The sequence below is a fragment of the Heptranchias perlo genome, unplaced genomic scaffold (assembly GCF_035084215.1).
Source record: "Heptranchias perlo isolate sHepPer1 unplaced genomic scaffold, sHepPer1.hap1 HAP1_SCAFFOLD_50, whole genome shotgun sequence".
In the NCBI taxonomy this organism is placed as follows: domain Eukaryota; kingdom Metazoa; phylum Chordata; class Chondrichthyes; order Hexanchiformes; family Hexanchidae; genus Heptranchias; species Heptranchias perlo.
The window spans coordinates 5338268-5354977 of NW_027139516.1; the positions used below are offsets into that span (position 1 = coordinate 5338268).

Consider the following 16710-nt stretch of genomic DNA (forward strand, 5'->3'; position numbering starts at 1 on the left):
CCTGCAGGAAAAGGAGAGGGTGAATCCGATCGGGCAGATCCCCGACCAGACGGTCGATGCGATTTGGCAGAACATCTCGTCGCCGGAACTGACCGACAGGCACCAGGATGTGGTCTGGATGGTGGTGAGATCCGCGCTCCCAGTGCGGTCATTCCAACATGGACAAATTCTCAGCACCACCTCGAGCTGCCTTCAAGGCTGCAACGGGGATGAGACCATCGCCCGTCTCCTGATGGACTGGTCCTTCACGCAGAATAAGTGGAGAGAGATGCATTGGCCTCTGTCCCCATTCATCCCCAACACCTCGGTAACACAAGACGCTGTGCTCTACGGGCTGTTCCCCGGGACCGACACCGAGACAGATATCAACAGCTGCTGGAAGGCCATCAACTCGGTGAAGGAGGCCCTTTGGGCCTCCCGAAACCTTCTGGTCTCCCAGCTGAAGGAGCGGTCCACGAGCGAGTGTTGCCGACTGACACACTCCAAGGTCCAGGGAAATGTGCTGCGGGATGCACTGAGGCACGGTGCGGCCTATACAAGGGCTCTATGGGGAAAGAGCACCGTGTAAACCCATCGCACCTTTTATTATACAGAATGTATTGTAAGACATACACTGTGTATTGTATTGAAATAATGGGATCATAGTGTGTGCGATCTGTTTTGTATTGTTTTGAATTGAAATTGCGAACTTTAACCCTGAACTTTACGTATCATTAAATTTTATGAAATAATGTATATTTTGAAAATTAAAAAAATGCTGCTCAACGGCACTCCTTTGATCAGCGAGAGACCTGTCCGAAAGACTGACAAAAGTATTTTTTGCCTGAAAGTGAGTCCGGTTTGACGTGTTGTTGCTCAAACGCGCTCCCTGCTGGTGAGCATTGGCAAATGCTCGATCAAAACAGCTTGAAGGTTTGAGAAAGGAAAAGCGCCAACATTTCAAGCAGTGAGCAGTCCGTAAAGTTAAGAAAGCGGCCTTGAGCTCAATACCGCTTACTCAGAAAGCACGTTCGTTATTTTGAGCCAGAATTAAACCAACGATTTAAGAGTGATTTTGCTTTCAAGTTTTAATCTCTACAAGTTTTCCACACGACCAGCTGAGCTGTCGAAGGGAAGCAGCAAAGGTCCCTCTCTTTGGTGATTGTTCACCGTGTGCCTTTTGACACTCCCGGACTCGGGGAGTCGCGTGGGCATGACCGAGACTGACTCGGTACCTGCTCATACCGCAGCGCTGTGAGAGTGTGAGCTCCGATTTACTCAACACACCTTTGGCCAGTCGAGCAATGGGGAACGTGTCTGACCAAAATTCAGAAGATTGTTGGTTCGATTTCCACCTGGAATGAGAGTTTTTGCAAACTGCCGATTAGTTTATGATTTTACACCTTGCAAACTGTCCTACTTGATAGAGCTGCCTGGAGATTTATGCATCAAGTGCCTTCTTAGCGCAGCAGGCAGCGCGTCAGTCTCATAATCTGAAGGTCCTGAGTTCAATCCTCAGAGAAGGCATCTTTATGCTTTTTTTTTCCCATCTTTGCTCAAGACCAAAATCAAGAATTTTTGCTTCCTGCAGCACACAAAAAGATTTGCTGCCCCTTGACCTCTCTGTACCATAGCAAGCAGTGAAGCTTAAGAAGTACATGGACCATGGGCTCGCTGAAAACTGACGCCACTTTTGTTTCTGGACAATTGACCCAAGTCAAAAGGTGAGTGGAGAATGCAATAATCTATCCTGCTATCTTTCACATGTTCAACGAGCACTCGACTTGAATCATAGAAAGATTACATCACGGAAGGAGGCCATTCTGCCCATCGAGACCACACCAGCTCTATGCAAGAGCAATCCAGCTGGTCCCACTCCACCGCCACATCGGTTTTCCTGATGTCATCTTTGGTGCTTTTCACAATCACCTTAAATCTATGTACTCTGGTCCTTCACCCTTCTGCAAATGGGAACGATTTCTCTCTATATACTCTGTCTAAACCCTTCATGGTTTTGAAAATATCTCTCAAATCTCCAGCTTCTCCAGTCTATCCACGTAACTAAAGTCCCTCATCCCTAGAATTATTTGAGTAAATCTCTTCTGCACCCTCTTTAACGCCTTCATATCCTTCCGAAAGTGCGGCGCCCAGAAGTGGACACAATATTTCAGTTGTGGCTGAACCAATGTTTTCTAAAGCTTCATCATGACTTCCATACTTTAGTACTCTCTGCCTCTATTTATAAAGCCCAGGATCCCGTATGCTTTTTTAACCGCTTTCTCAACCTGGCCTGCCTCTTTCAATGATATTTGCACATGTACCCCTAGATTTCTCTGTTCCTGTATCACTGTTAGAGTTGTGGCCTCTTCTTTATATTGCCTCTCCTCGTTCTTCCTACCGAAATGCATCAATTCTCATTTTTCTTCGTTAAGTGCCATTTGCCATGTGTCCGCCCATGCAACCAGTCTGTATATATTCTCCTGAAGTCTATCACTATCCTCCTCACTGTTCATTACCCTTACAAGTTTGGTGTCATCTGCAAATTTTGAAGTTGTGCCCTGTACACCCAAGTTCAAGTCATTAATATATACCAAGATAAACAGTGGTCCCAGCACCGACCACTGGGGAACACCACTGTCCATCTCCCTCCAGTCCGAAAAACAACCGTTCACCACTACTCTGTTTCCTGACCCTTAGCCGATTCTGTATCCATGTTGCTACTGCCCCCTTTATTCAATGCCCTTCTCAGTCGTTGTTTCGCACTCGCCTCCAAGCAGTTCCACGATCAGCAGAGAAATCTCGCCTTGGGTTGGCCCCCTCCCTGACGACAATCAATACTTTGCTCCAATCGGAAGTATCGGACATCAGCAAGTGAGCAACAGCAGAACGGAAAGCCACAGTAATCGTGAATGATGCTGAGAAGAGCCCGAGCCTGCGGAAGGTAGACGAGATCTCAGGAAAGGAACAGCGGCCCCGAGCTTGAGGGAGCAGCGAGAGCCCTGTCTGTCTGACTGATCGAAGACGTTTTTGCCTGAAAGCGGTTTGACGTGTTGTTGCTCAAAGGCACTCCCTGCTGGTGAGCAGAGGCAAATGCTCGAGCAAAACAGCCGTGTTCTGAAAGACACAGAAAGCTTTAAGGTTTGACAAAGGAAAAGTGGTCTCCTGTGCCTCAGCGCCAACATGTTAAGCTGTCGGCTGCCTGTAAAGTTAAGAGAATGGCCTAGAGCTACTTACTCCAAAAGCACGTTTATTACTTCGAACCAGCAAACTTTGATCTGTTAATTGTACTATAGTTCTCCGCTCGACAAGCTGAGCGATCGAAAGGAAGCAGCTCATGTCTCTCTCTTTGGTGATTGTTCACCGTGCACCTTTTGACACTTCCGGACTCGTGGAATCGCGTGGGCATGACCGAGACTGACTCGGTAACTGCTCATTCTCCAGCGCTGTGGGAGTGTGAGTTACTGCATGCTTTTTGAAAACTGGGCCAACGGAGCAATGGATAACGTGTGGAGGTTTGATTCCCGTTTGATTCGAAAGTTTCTGCGAATTTTTTTTATTACAAAACATACATTACTGCATAAAATTTAAGAATACACAGAGTTAAAACTAAATTTCACAATTTCGAAGCAATACAGTGCAATACAGACCGTATCTCACGGGAAGAACCGTCCAGTTAAAGGGGCCTCATGCTGTGATCTCACGGTGTGAAACGTCCAGTTCAGGGGGCCTCATCCTGTGATCTCATGCTGTGAACCGTCCAGTTAAAGGGGCCTCACCTTGTGATCTCACGGTGTGATCCATCCAGTTAAAGGGACCTCAAAGATTATCTTTCGTTCCAGAGTCCGCTCCGTGGAGCAGGACGAGAAGTGATCGCGCTTCTTCTTCCAGAAGCTGCTCAGGGAGACTTCTGTGATCAGCAGCCTGAAGAAGGAAGAGGGCTCGGTGACGTCTTCACAGACCAACATACTGAGTCCACCCCACCTTGTAATTTGCTAATTTACCTCATGCTCATGCTTTAATATTGCATTTTTTTGATAAAGATTAGAAAGCTATTTGATAAACTTGAGTAATGAAGAAGGAGAGACAGAAAGCGATAGAGAAACAACAACAGAGCAATAAACAGGTGGAGGGAGAAACAGATATAGAGACATAGGGAGATAAAGGTAAACAGATAGATAGCTATATAGATAGATAGATGGACAGATAGAGATAGATAGATAGGTAAGAAGATATATAGATAGATGGCTAGAGAGATGTATAGATAGAGAGAGTTGGATAGAGAGATATATAGATAGACGGATGGATAGATAGATGGATAGAGAGATATATAGATAGATAGATGGATGGATAGATAGATGGATAGAGAGATATATAGATAGATAGATAGATGGATAGATAGATGGATAGTGAGATAGATAGATAGATAGATAGATAGATAGATAGATAGATAGATAGATAGATAGATAGATAGTTAAATAGATGGATGGATAGACAGAGAGATATATAGATAGAAAGATAGATAGACAGTGAGATAGATGAATAGATTGATGGATGGATAGATAGATAGATGGATAGATAGATTGATAGAGAGATAGATAGGTAGGTAGTTAAATAGATGGATGGATAGATAGATGGATAGAGAGATATATAGATAGAGAGATAGATAGATAGGCAGATGGATAGAGAGATAGATGGATAGAGAGATATATAGATAGAAAGATAGATAGATAGGCAGATGGATAGAGAGATAGATGGATAGAGAGATATATAGATAGAGAGATAGATGAATGGAGAGGTAGATGGATAGAAAGATAGATAGACAGAAAAAATACATTTAAAGCAGTGGAGAGACAACGATACATTCGAATCGGTCGAAGGAGATTGATATTGATTTTTAATAAGTTCAAAATAACAATGGATAAAGTTGAAAGAGATAAAGAAACATAAAATTAGTAGAAAGAGAGCACGATGGACAGATTTATAATTAGAGACAGAGTTAGAGATTGGTAGAAGCAGCGATGGAGAAATGGAGTAAGTTGGAACATTGGGGGCGGGGAGTGGGGGGCGGCGGCGAGTGGGTGCAGGAATAGTCCGTCTTTTTGTGATAGTTTAATTGAAATGTATTGTGTCAATTGAAGATCAATTAGCAATGGACAGCTACAAATTGCCCGGTACAAACTCAAATACCCCTCGCCCCAATAAAGCTATGCTGGGAAAGAAACAACTCTATTCAAACCCAAACTGAACTGCAACAAATCAGCAAAGGTTACTTGAAAGGCATCTGGTGATGAGCTTCAGACGAAATGTACTGGGGATGTTGTACTGAATTAGGCCGACCATGGAAGGTCCTGCGGTGATATTACGCACCACGTGTTTCTCTGCTCTAATGTCGAGAAAAGACTCGAAATTAATTGAATACAACTGCAGTTCCTGAACGGGACTTTCTCCTGCAGCTTAATATCCTCTTAACAGATCCGCCGCCTGTCAAGGTCAACCTGCTTCTCCTGTTCGGACATTGACATTTCAGTTAATGGTTAGTTTTGGGGTACTGTATTAGTTTGAGGTGCTGGAATTGTTTGAGGAACACTATTAATTTGAGGTGCTGTATTTGTTTTAGGAACACTATTAGTTTGAGGTGCTGTATTTGTTTGAGGAACACTATTAGTTTGCTGTGCTGTATTTGTTTGAGAAAGATTATTAGTTTGAGGTGCTGTATTTGTTTGAGGAACACTATTAGTTTGAGGTGCTGTATTTGTTTGAGGAACACTACTAATTTGAGGTGCTGTATTTGTTTTAGGAACACTATTAGTTTGAGGTGCTGTATTTGTTTGAGGAACACTATTAGTTTGAGGTGCTGTATTTGTTTGAGGAACACTATTAGTTTGAGGTGCTGTAATTGTTTGAGGAACACTATTAGTTTGAGGTGCTGTATTTGTTTGAGGTACACAATTAGTTTGATGTGCTGTATTAGTTTGAGGAACACTATTAGTTTGAGGTGCTGTATTTGTTTGAGGAACACTATTAGTTTGAGGTGATGTATTTGTTTGAGGAACACTATTAGTTTGAGGTGCTGTATTTGTTTGAGGAACACAATTAATTTGAGGTGCAGTATTTGTTTGAGGAACACTATTAGTTTGAGGTGCTGTATTTGTTTGAGGAACACTATTTGTTTGAGGTGCTGTATTTGTTTGAGGAACACTATTAGTTTGAGGTGCTGTATTTGTTTGAGGAACACTATTAGTTTGAGGTGCTGGATTTGTTTGAGGAACACGATTAGTTTGAGGTGCTGTATTTGTTTGAGGTACACTATTAGTTTGAGGTGCGGTATTTGTTTGAGGTACAGTATTAGTTTGAGGTACTGTATTTGTTTGAGGAACACTATTAGTTTGAGGTGCTGTATTTGTTTGAGGTGCTGTATTTGTTTGAGGAACACTATTAGTTTGAAGTGCTTTATTTGTTTGAGGAACACTATTAGTTTGAGGTGCAGTATTTGTTTGAGGTGCTGTATTTGTTTGAGGAACACTATTAGTTTGAAGTGCAGTGCTTTATTTGTTTGAGGAACACTATTAGTTTGAGGTGCTGCAATTGTTTCAGGAACACTATTAGTTAGAGGTGCTGTATTTGTTTGAGGTACACTATTAGTTTGATGTGCTGTATTAGTTTGAGGAACACTATTAGTTTGAAGTGCTGTATTTGTTTGAGGAACACTATTAGTTTGAGGTGCTGTATTAGTTTGAGGAACACGATTAGTTTGAGGTGCTGTATTTGTTTGAGGAACACTATTAGTTTGAGGTGCTGTATTTGTTTGAGGAACACTATTAGTTTGAGGTGATGTATTTGTTTGAGGAACACTATTAGTTTGAGGTGCTGTATTTGTTTGAGGAACACTATTAGTTTGAGGTGCTGTATTAGTTTGAGGAACACAATTAGTTTGAGGTGCAGTATTTGTTTGAGGAACACTATTAGTTTGAGGTGCTGTATTTGTTTGAGGAACACTATTTGTTTGAGGTGCTGTATTTGTTTGAGGAACACTATTAGTTTGAGGTGCTGTATTTGTTTGAGGAACACTATTAGTTTGAGGTGCTGGATTTGTTTGAGGAACACGATTAGTTTGAGGTGCTGTATTTGTTTGAGGTACACTATTCGTTTGAGGTGCGGTATTTGTTTGAGGTACAGTATTAGTTTGAGGTACTGTATTTGTTTGAGGAACACTATTAGTTTGAGGTGCTGTATTTGTTTGAGGAACACTATTAGTTTGAGGTGCTGTATTTGTTTGAGGAACACTATTAGTTTGAAGTGCTGTATTTGTTTGAGGAACACTATTAGTTTGAGGTGCTGTATTTGTTTGAGGAACACTATTAGTTTGAGGTGCTGTATTTGTTTGAGGAACACTATTAGTTTGAGATGCTGTATTTGTTTGAGGAGCACTATTAGTTTGAGGTGCAGTATTGTTTGAGGAACACTATTAGTTTGAGGTGCTGGATTAGTTTGAGGAGCACTATTAGTTTGAGATGCTGGATTAGTTTGAGGAACACTATTAGTTTGAGGTGCTGTATTTGTTTGAGGAACACTATTAGTTTGAGGTGCTGTATTTGTTTGAGGAGCACTATTCGTTTGAGGTGCTGGATTAGTTTGAGGAACACTATTAGTTTGAGGTGCTGGATTAGTTTGAGGAACACTATTAGTTTGAGGTGCTGTATTTGTTTGAGGAACACTATTAGTTTGAGGTGCTGTATTTGTTTGAGGAACACTATTAGTTTGAGGTGCTGAATTTGTTTGAGGAACACTATTAGTTTGAGGTGCTGGATTAGTTTGAGGAACACTCTTAGTTTGAGGTGCTGTATCAGTTTGAGGAAAACTATTAGTTTGAGGTGCTGAATTTGTTTGAGGAACACTATTAGTTTGAGGTGCTGTATTTGTTTGAGGAACTCTATTAGTTTGAGGTGCTGTCTTCGTTTGAGTTGCTGCCTTAGTTTGAGGTGCTGTATTAGTTTGAGGTGTTGTATTCGTTATAGGTGCTCTATTAGTTTGCGGTGCTCTATTAGTTTGAGATGCTCTGTTCGTTTGAGGTACTGTATTAGTTTGATGTGTTGTAGTAGTTTGAGGTGTTGCAGTAGTTTGTGGTGTTATATTATTTTCAGGTTCTGTTTCGGTTTGAGGTGCTATTTTAGATTAATTGTTGTCTTCGTTTGAGGTACTGTATTAGTTTGAGGTATTGTATTAGTTAGAGTTACTGTATTATTTTGAGATGCTGTATTAGTTTGAGGGACTGTATTAGTTAGAGATACTATATTATTTTGAGATGCTGTGTTAGTTTGAGGTATTATATTAGTTTCAGTTGCTGTATCAGCTTGAGGTACTGTAATAGTTTAAGGTTTTGTATTTGTTTGAGGTACTGTATTAGTTTGACGTACTGCATTAGATAGAGATGCTGTATTAGTTTGAGGTATTGTATTAGTTTCAGGTGCTGTATCGGTTTGAGATACTGTATTAGTTGAATGTGTTGTATTTGTTTGAGGTACTGTATTAGTTTGAGGTACTTTATTAGTTTGAGGTACTGTATTAGTTTGAGGTACTGTTTTAGTTTGAGAAGCTCTATCAGTTTGAGGTATTCTATTAGTTTGGGGTACCTGTATTGTAAGGAAAGTGTTAGTATTTATATTGAAGTAATATTAACCTTTTGCTTTTGCATCTTAATTAAGGAAGTATAAATCTCTGTTGGGAGAATGAAACTACAATCATAAGACAGATTTACTTCATTTTATATGCATGCATATGTTTAATATAGAGACCGGTAGATTCTGAAATCCAGAAACTCTTGGATTGTAGCTGATATCATAATACTCATAAGTATAATTCTCATTTTGATATAAACAATTCTCTGACCATCATAACAAGACCTTTAAATCAGTCAGAGCTGTTGTGTATGTGTGTCAGACAGCATTGTGTGCGATTCATCTTACCAGCTTCACAGGGAAGCAGGAGAGGTGTGACATCTGTATGATTGCTACGTATCATTCCAAGCTGATGCAGCGGGAAAGGGCTGGACTGGTGAGAGATAAACACCATTCTGCTTTCTGGTAAATGGGCAAGGCCATATGTTTTAACTAACAAGTTCAAAAGTTATAGTTATAATTAATGTCTAAAGCAGAACACCTGGCTGTGCGGAAGGAGCCTGTTTGCACCACAAGGCGACATCCAGTGGAGGAGTGAAGTTAGGTGATGAGGGAAGTGATACTCTGATAACAGAGAAAATTCTGGAAACCCTCAGCAGGTCAGGCAGCATCTGTGTAGAGAGAAACAGAGTTAATCTTTCAGGTCAATGTCATTTCATCAGAACCAAGTTGGGCAGTTGTGTTGGGTAATAGTATGAAACATAGGAATTGTTTCACTCATGTGGGGTGATTTGGGTACTTTTCTGTCTTTGGAAGTTCAAGATCAAAAGTAAAATAAGGGCTTCTCCGGGATTTGAACCAGGACCTCTTATATATTTGGATTAATAACCACAAAGCGAGAATCAACCCCTGGATGAACCAGCCCACGGATACAAAACAATGCACTCAAGAGCCAGCTATCGTAAAACACTTTTTGGTGGCTATCCTTGATAAGCAATTTTGAGGACAGGTTGCAAAGACGAGACTTGCATTCCCTTGAGTATAGAATATTAAGGGGTGATCTAATTGAGGTGTTTAAGATGATTTAAGGATTTGACAGGGCAGATAGAGACTATTTCCTCTGGTGGGGAGAGTCCAGAACAAGGGGGTGTAACCTTAAAATTAGAGCTTGGCCGTTCAGGGGTGATGTCAGGAAGCACTTCTTCACACAAAGGGGAGTGGAAATCTGGAACTCTCTCCCCTAAAAAGCTGTTGAGGTTGGGGGTCAATTGAAAATTTCAAAACTGAGATTGATAGATTTTGGGGCTAATTCGGGAGTTTAATGACTTTGACATTTTTTCCCTGTGACTTGTATAGTTTCGATCGATGAAATGTTCGTGAAAAGAGTCAGTGTAAAGAGAGTCAGCAGTTCATGTTTTCCCTTGATACTTCCTTCAGACCTGAGACCGAAAAGTTTGTCGTTTTCATAGTGTAGCGGTTATCGTGTTCACCAGTTACATGCAGAAAGTCCCCGATTTGATCTCGGAGGGAAGCATTTTGTTGGCATTTGCTCCCCATAAACCTCCAGGGTCGAGTTTCTTCAAGTGTGAAAGGGGATACAAACCTTTTTAAATTTAACAGCGGCTGCACCGGATTCCTGGTATAATAAGCATTAAACATTTTTAAGCAGACTCCTAAAATACAGTATGTAAAATGGGAAGGGATAAAAGTTCATGAAATGCAAAGCACAAAGATTTATTAACGTTTCAATTGTCAGTTAGCAAACAAGTTAGCATTTCCTTCAGTGTGTAACAGAACGTATGAATGGTGATTAAACAGAACAATAAGTGTCTCACAGACTTGAATTATTTTTGTGCAATGAACTATTCCCAACCACAAGGGAACACTGCATCAATCATATATATTTAAGTATGTAATAAATATAGATACATATATAATCTATGCCATCAGTTAACCTCGTGGCGCAAACGGTAGTGCATCTAACGCCAAATCAGAAAGCTGCGTGTCCAAATCACGTCGAAGTTATTATTTATCTTCCCATTCATAGGAGCCTGGATAATTTCGGAATTAATGCTTTTTAACAATAAACGGAACTTTGGTCACTAGTTCTGCGGTGCCAGGGAGGGAAGCGTCATTTCAAAATAAACTACTGGTAGCGGTGAGCAAGTTAAGGCACAGCAGGTGTTGGGACAAGTGAGTGAACCGTCTTAGTTGTTGCTTAAACGTCCGGGTGCTTGATTCTGACACATTGATGGGCCCGACAGACAAGAAAGTAGCAGTTTCCTCAGGCTTGGCTAGCTCAGTCGGTAGAGGCATTCACCTCAGGATCGTGGGTGCTAGTTTCAACTTTTATGCTGCACTCATGAGCGGACCCCAGCGCTCCATTTTCGCTGAAATGGAGAATTTCTCGGCCACCTTTTTCTTGATATCACAATTGCTGGCGTGCGAGTGAAAAGGGCCCTCCTCTTCACTGTGAGTGCAAGAGACAAGTCTGTTGGTACCGCGTGGCGTCCAATGAATGTCAAAGCTTTGAAAGAAGAGTTAGCGATTCAGGTACACAAACCTCGCTGGTGGATAATCAATGTTTTTGTCAAAGGTTCCAGCCTTGCCTTCATCTCTTGCCCTTTGCAAGGCACTTTTTCCGGTTTAAATGTACAAACTGGGTGAGTTGGTGATCGGGGGGACTGCAGGAGACTCAGCGGCCCCGGTTGAGCCACAGAAAAATCCGCCCAAGCCCTGTCCCAATGTACGTTTGTGGAAGTAAACACGGGAGGGGACGGTGTGACGTTCCAGTCAAACCTCCTGTCCGGGAACGCCTCGATTTTAAAATTCTCATTCTTGATTTGAAATCCCACCATGGCCCTCGCCCCACCCTACCTCTGTAACCTACAACCCTCCCAGATCATGTGGCGACAAGGGCAGGTCAGAGCATGGGTATTCTGGGTCGAGTGACTCAGCTCCTGACTTCACAAAGCCTTTCCACCATTCACAAGGCACAAGTCAGGAGTGGATGAGTGCAGCTCCAACAACACTCAAGAAGCTCGACACCATCCAAGACAAAGTAGCCCGCTTGATTGGCACCCCATCCACCACCCTAAACATTGACTCCCTTCACCACTGGCGCACTGTGGCTGCAGTGTGTACCATCCACAGGATGCACTGCAGCAACTCACCAAGGCTTCTTCGACAGCACCTCACAAACCCGCGACCTCTACCACCTAGAAGGACAAGGGCAGCAGGCACATGGGAACAACACCACCTGCACGTTCCCCTCCAAGTCACACACCATCCTGACTTGGAAATATATCGCCGTTCCTTCATCGTCGCTGGAACTCACTACATAACAGCACATGGACTGCATCGGTTCAAGAAGGCGGCTCAACACCACCTTCTAAAGGGCAATTCGGGATGGGCACTAAATGCCGGCCTCGCCAACGACGTCCACATCCCATGAACAAATAAAAAAAATATCTGTGCTCCTCCAATTCTGGCCTCTTGCGCATCCCCGATTTTAATCGCTCCAACATTGGCGGCCGTGCCTTCAGCTGCCGAGGCCCGAAGCTCTGGAATTCCCTCCCTAAACCTCTCCGCCTCTCTCTCCTTTAACACATACCTTAAAACCTAACTCTCCGACTCAGCTTTTGGTCATCTGTCCCAATATCTCCTTATGTGGCTTAGTGTCAAGTTTTGTTTAATAACGCTCCTGTGAAGCACCTTGTGACGTTTTACTACGTTAAAGGCGCTATATAAATGCAGGTTGTGTCCTCTGGTTATCGACCCTCCTGCCAATGGAAACAACTACTCCCCATCCATTCTATCAAAATCCCCTCATAATTTGAATACCTCTATTAAATCTCCCCTTCACCTCTTTTTGCTCGAAGGAGAACAATCCCAGCTTGTCCAGTCTCTCCACATAACCCATCCCCGGACACGATGGAAGGCGGAGGGTTGAAACCAGGTTTGCAAATTATTGCCAGTCGGGAGCTGGACAAATCGAAAGGAACCGAAATGACAAAAAGCTTTGTGAATCTGTCGATACGCTTTGGGAAACAGAATTGGAGACAAATAAAGGACTGACCAGACAGGCGGCCAAGACGCAGCTGAGTCGGCATGTTCCCCTGGAACAGTTACTCTGATGCTGTAATTGAAATTAAGAGGTCGGAGCCATTTAAAGCGTTCCCAGTTGCTGCAGATCAGGGATCAAAACCTGACATGAGCGCAAGAACGCTCACAACACTTCATCTTTATTTGTTCATGGGATGTGGGCGCCGCGTCGCTGGCGAGGCCGGCATTCATTGCCCATCCCTAATTGCCCTTGAGAAGATGGTGGTGAGCCGCCTTCTTGAACCGCTGCAGTCAGTGTGGTGAAGGTTCTCCCACAGTGCGACTGAGTAACAGACAAAGCACCGGTGGGCGCGCCGGTTGCAGGAGAGCTGGTTGGCGGTGATATCGATGCTGTGAGCGAGACCAGACCGTTTCCATGTTTCCACAAACAATGTCCCATCCTTTGTTTCTGGAAAAGTAACACTGATGGTGGACAATTGCATTTCTGTGGCTGCAACATGTAACTTTGGCTAGGTGACACGCTGCTTTAGTGTATCTTGCAAACACATGCATTGGGTGGTCTCTGTGGCGCAATCGGTTAGCGCGTTCGGTTATTAACCAAAAACTTTGGTGGTTTGAGCCCACCCATGGACGAAAATTGCACCTTTTTCTTCCCACTTTCGGATTAATTGCCTCATTCTGATCGCCCTGAAGCCGGTGCCAGGTTTTAATTCCTGATCTGCAGTAACTGGGAGCACTTTAAATGGCTCCGATCTCGTAATCTCGTTTCAAGTTTTCGAATGTGTGATTTGGCGACAAGAAAACACTCTGTGAACAATGTCATCTGAGCATGCCTGATTCGCTACAGTTCAAACTGCGGTCGGATATCAGGCACATGAAAAACAGTGAAATGTTTGTGTGGGCGCGATGCTCTGGGATTCCCTGCCTGACCATCGCCACCGATCCTTCTCTGCAGCCTTCCGAAGTCCAGCGCAGTGAATGTATCTCTGTGAAATCAGCTTGGCTGAGGCGTTATGTCCCAAACACGGGACTGCAAGCTTCAGGTTTCCGTAGTGTCGTGGTTATCACGTTCGCCTAACACGCGAAAGGTCCCCAGTTCCTTTCGGGCGGAAACCTTGTTCCCATTAAAAATGAATAAATATTTAACGATTCACACTGCTGATTAAATGTGAACAAAGTCCATAACTTGCAGCCCGCTGAGAGCAGGCGATGAAAGACCCGTGATATTGGGGGTGAAGGCTGCTTCCAATACTGTCCCACACCCGGTGGGACCTGGCAGAAATTTGATAAGTCCTATCTATTCAACCAAGGTGGGATAAATGAAACGGTGTTTGAGAAACATTCATGTGTATAATAACATCCTGGATCCTGTCTTCAGAGTGCGTGGTGCAAAGGTCTGACTCCAGATCAAAAGTCTGCGTGCTCACATCACATCGGGGTCACTGTTTCTTTCACCGCTCACATGAGACTGGATAATTCCCGAATGAAGGTTTTAATTGCTTTTTCACAGAAAAGAAACAGGTGTTTGGCCTAAAACCTGACTCAGGACCGACCCAGTGCCAGGGAGGGGAGCGCCTGATACCCTCATTTATTTCATGCAACAAACTGACACGAACACTGGTATTGATTCAAAATCGACCTGCAGATGGACACACACAGAAGAAAGAGAACCACAGAAACAGACAGCAACGACTTGCATATATATCTGTATACATTGCCTTTAACGTGGTCAGAAGATTTAAGCTCGGTGAACTTGCTTCAGCTTTCTGTAATGTCCTTGTCCATCCTTCAGAGGCCACGGGAAATATATTTTTTGCCTTTCGAAAAAAGACGCGAAAAGCAGAGACATGTTTTGTTTTCAACACGGCTGGTGAAATGGCCGGACTATCATAAATTAAGAGTCGCCTTTCAAACATTTAAAGGCGACTATCTAAAAATCACTTAGTGCAAATTTAAAATCACGGTCACTATTCATTTTGGTCTGAAAGAAATAACAATAAACATGTCAGTCAGTGCCCGCGGTGAGACGGTGATGAACTTGTTTGTTGTGAAGTTCACCGCTGGGCTGAAGCTGACGCCGTTTAAAAAACGCGAACCCACTCAATGTAAAGGATGAGCTCATAACCAACAGGTCCCGTCATCGTCAAACACCTCCTTTCTTGTTCAATAGAGGGAGCAGAGGCGTGCACATCTTCAGACGCCAGCAACTTTTACAAATGTAACAGGTGAAGGCACAGATGCAAGTTCCAAATATTTTCAATGCAAAGTTATTTCACTTTATTTAAAGTGCCGTGAGACTGAAAACGGGTCCCAGATGATTTGCGTTCACTCGTGACTTGTTTTCCAGTGTTTGTCCTTCAGGTTCGCAATTCAATTTGTATTGGATATTGAAGGTATTTCAGCATGATTGCACAACATACCATGTGTAAAGCAACCATCTTGATAACTTCAATCATCACACACTCTACATCGACGCTGCAGAGGCCCCAGCACCCCTTTCAATATTGTTTTTCTTAACTCACAGTTTTCAAAGGGGAATTGGATAAACGATTGGATGGAAACATTTTCAGGGCTGTGGGGAAACAGCAGGCGAGTGGGACTAACTGGACAGCTCTTTCAGAGAGCAGGCACAGGCACGATGGGCCGAATGGTATCCGAATAGCGCTGTCTTATTCTATGATTCGATTAATAGATCAATTTCCGCCTTTCACTGAGCCTCCCTAAATGGAGCGCAGTAATCGTGTCCCTGTGAAATGAGCTCCTGAACAGTAATACGGAAATTAGCGTGGCTGAGCGGTTTGAAACTCTGGTTAGGCTCCGAACAGGAAATTTCCTCTCTGAGTTTGATTAGTTTATCAATTATCTCCCCGCTTTCCATCTTAAATGTCTTTACATATTTTTTGATCTCTTCTTCTACTGCCATGCCTGCAATACCAGTCTCCCTGGTAAATACTGAAGCAAAGTGATTATTTAATAGTTCTGCCATTTCGCTGTCATTGCCTGTGAGTTTGTCGTGTGTATCGCTAAGTGACCCAATTCCTATCCTAAATTTTCTTTGGCTGTTGTGTCTCGAATACTTTGCTTTTTTTTATATTCCTTTTTGCCTTTCCAATGGTTCTTTAGACTTCTTTCCCAGTCTTTTCACATTCCCCTCTCTCCTTTATTGTCCAGTGTGTGCCTTTTTCTTTAGTTTCAATTTTACCCTGATTTCTTTATTCATCCCTGGTGTGTCATTTCTGGCTAGTTTGTTCTTGCTTTTCAGTGGGATATATTTCTCCTGGACTCTATTGATCACCGTTTTAAATGTTTCCCACTGCTGTTCTATGTCTTTGTCCAGGTCATTAATATGTCAAACATTTCACCGTTTGAAACTTCTCAAGTCACATTTCCATTACAAAGCCAGTTGCTTTTGTGGGAGGAGCAACTCAACTTGGTCGAAAAATCAGCTGCATCCCAATCCACCAATAAAATATTTTCACGTCTTAGTAAAAGTAAGCAATGTCAGAAGTGGGATTCGAACCCACGCCTCCAGAAGAGACTGCGACCTGAACGCAGCGCCTTAGACCGCTCGGCCATCCTGACTAATGAATGCATCTTCCATTCTGCATTATTTCTGCACTGTTGGTCAGTGAATTGAGCATAAAAGAAAAAATCGCACTCGCCCAACATGGGGCTCGAACCCACGACCCTGAGATTAAGAATATCATGCTCTACCGCCTGAGCTAGCCGGGCATGCTTACTTTAATCGCCTTGTCTGTTATTGCAGCAACCAGGTGAAAGACTCCATTTCAAATTATTGGAATAATTTCTGAGGGCTCGGATAAACTGTCACTTCGAAAGGCACGGACTCATCAAGGACAGTCAGCATGGATTTGTTCAGGGGAGGTCGTGTCTGACTAACCTGATTGAATTTTTCGAGGAGGTGACAAGGAGTATCGATAGCGCAATTGATGTAGTCTACATGGATTTTAGCAAGGCTTTTGAAAAATTCCCAAATGGCAGATTGGTCGAAAAATTAAAGGCCCATGGGATCCAAGGGCATGTGGCTTGT

At 42.9% G+C, this 16710-nt stretch overlaps 3 non-coding genes across 3 annotated transcripts; 1 reads left to right on the top strand and 2 right to left on the bottom strand.

The window, feature by feature from the left end:
* Nucleotides 1–1433: 1433 nt before the first annotated feature.
* Nucleotides 1434–1506, top strand: trnam-cau (transfer RNA methionine (anticodon CAU)). Its single transcript has one exon. It is a non-coding gene; the product is annotated as a tRNA-Met (tRNA).
* Nucleotides 1507–16158: 14652 nt separating this feature from the next.
* trnal-cag (transfer RNA leucine (anticodon CAG)) lies at nt 16159–16241 on the bottom strand. Its single transcript has one exon. It is a non-coding gene; the product is annotated as a tRNA-Leu (tRNA).
* Nucleotides 16242–16318: 77 nt separating this feature from the next.
* On the bottom strand, nt 16319–16391 carry trnak-cuu (transfer RNA lysine (anticodon CUU)). Its single transcript has one exon. It is a non-coding gene; the product is annotated as a tRNA-Lys (tRNA).
* Between the last annotated feature and the right edge of the window lie 319 nt (nt 16392–16710).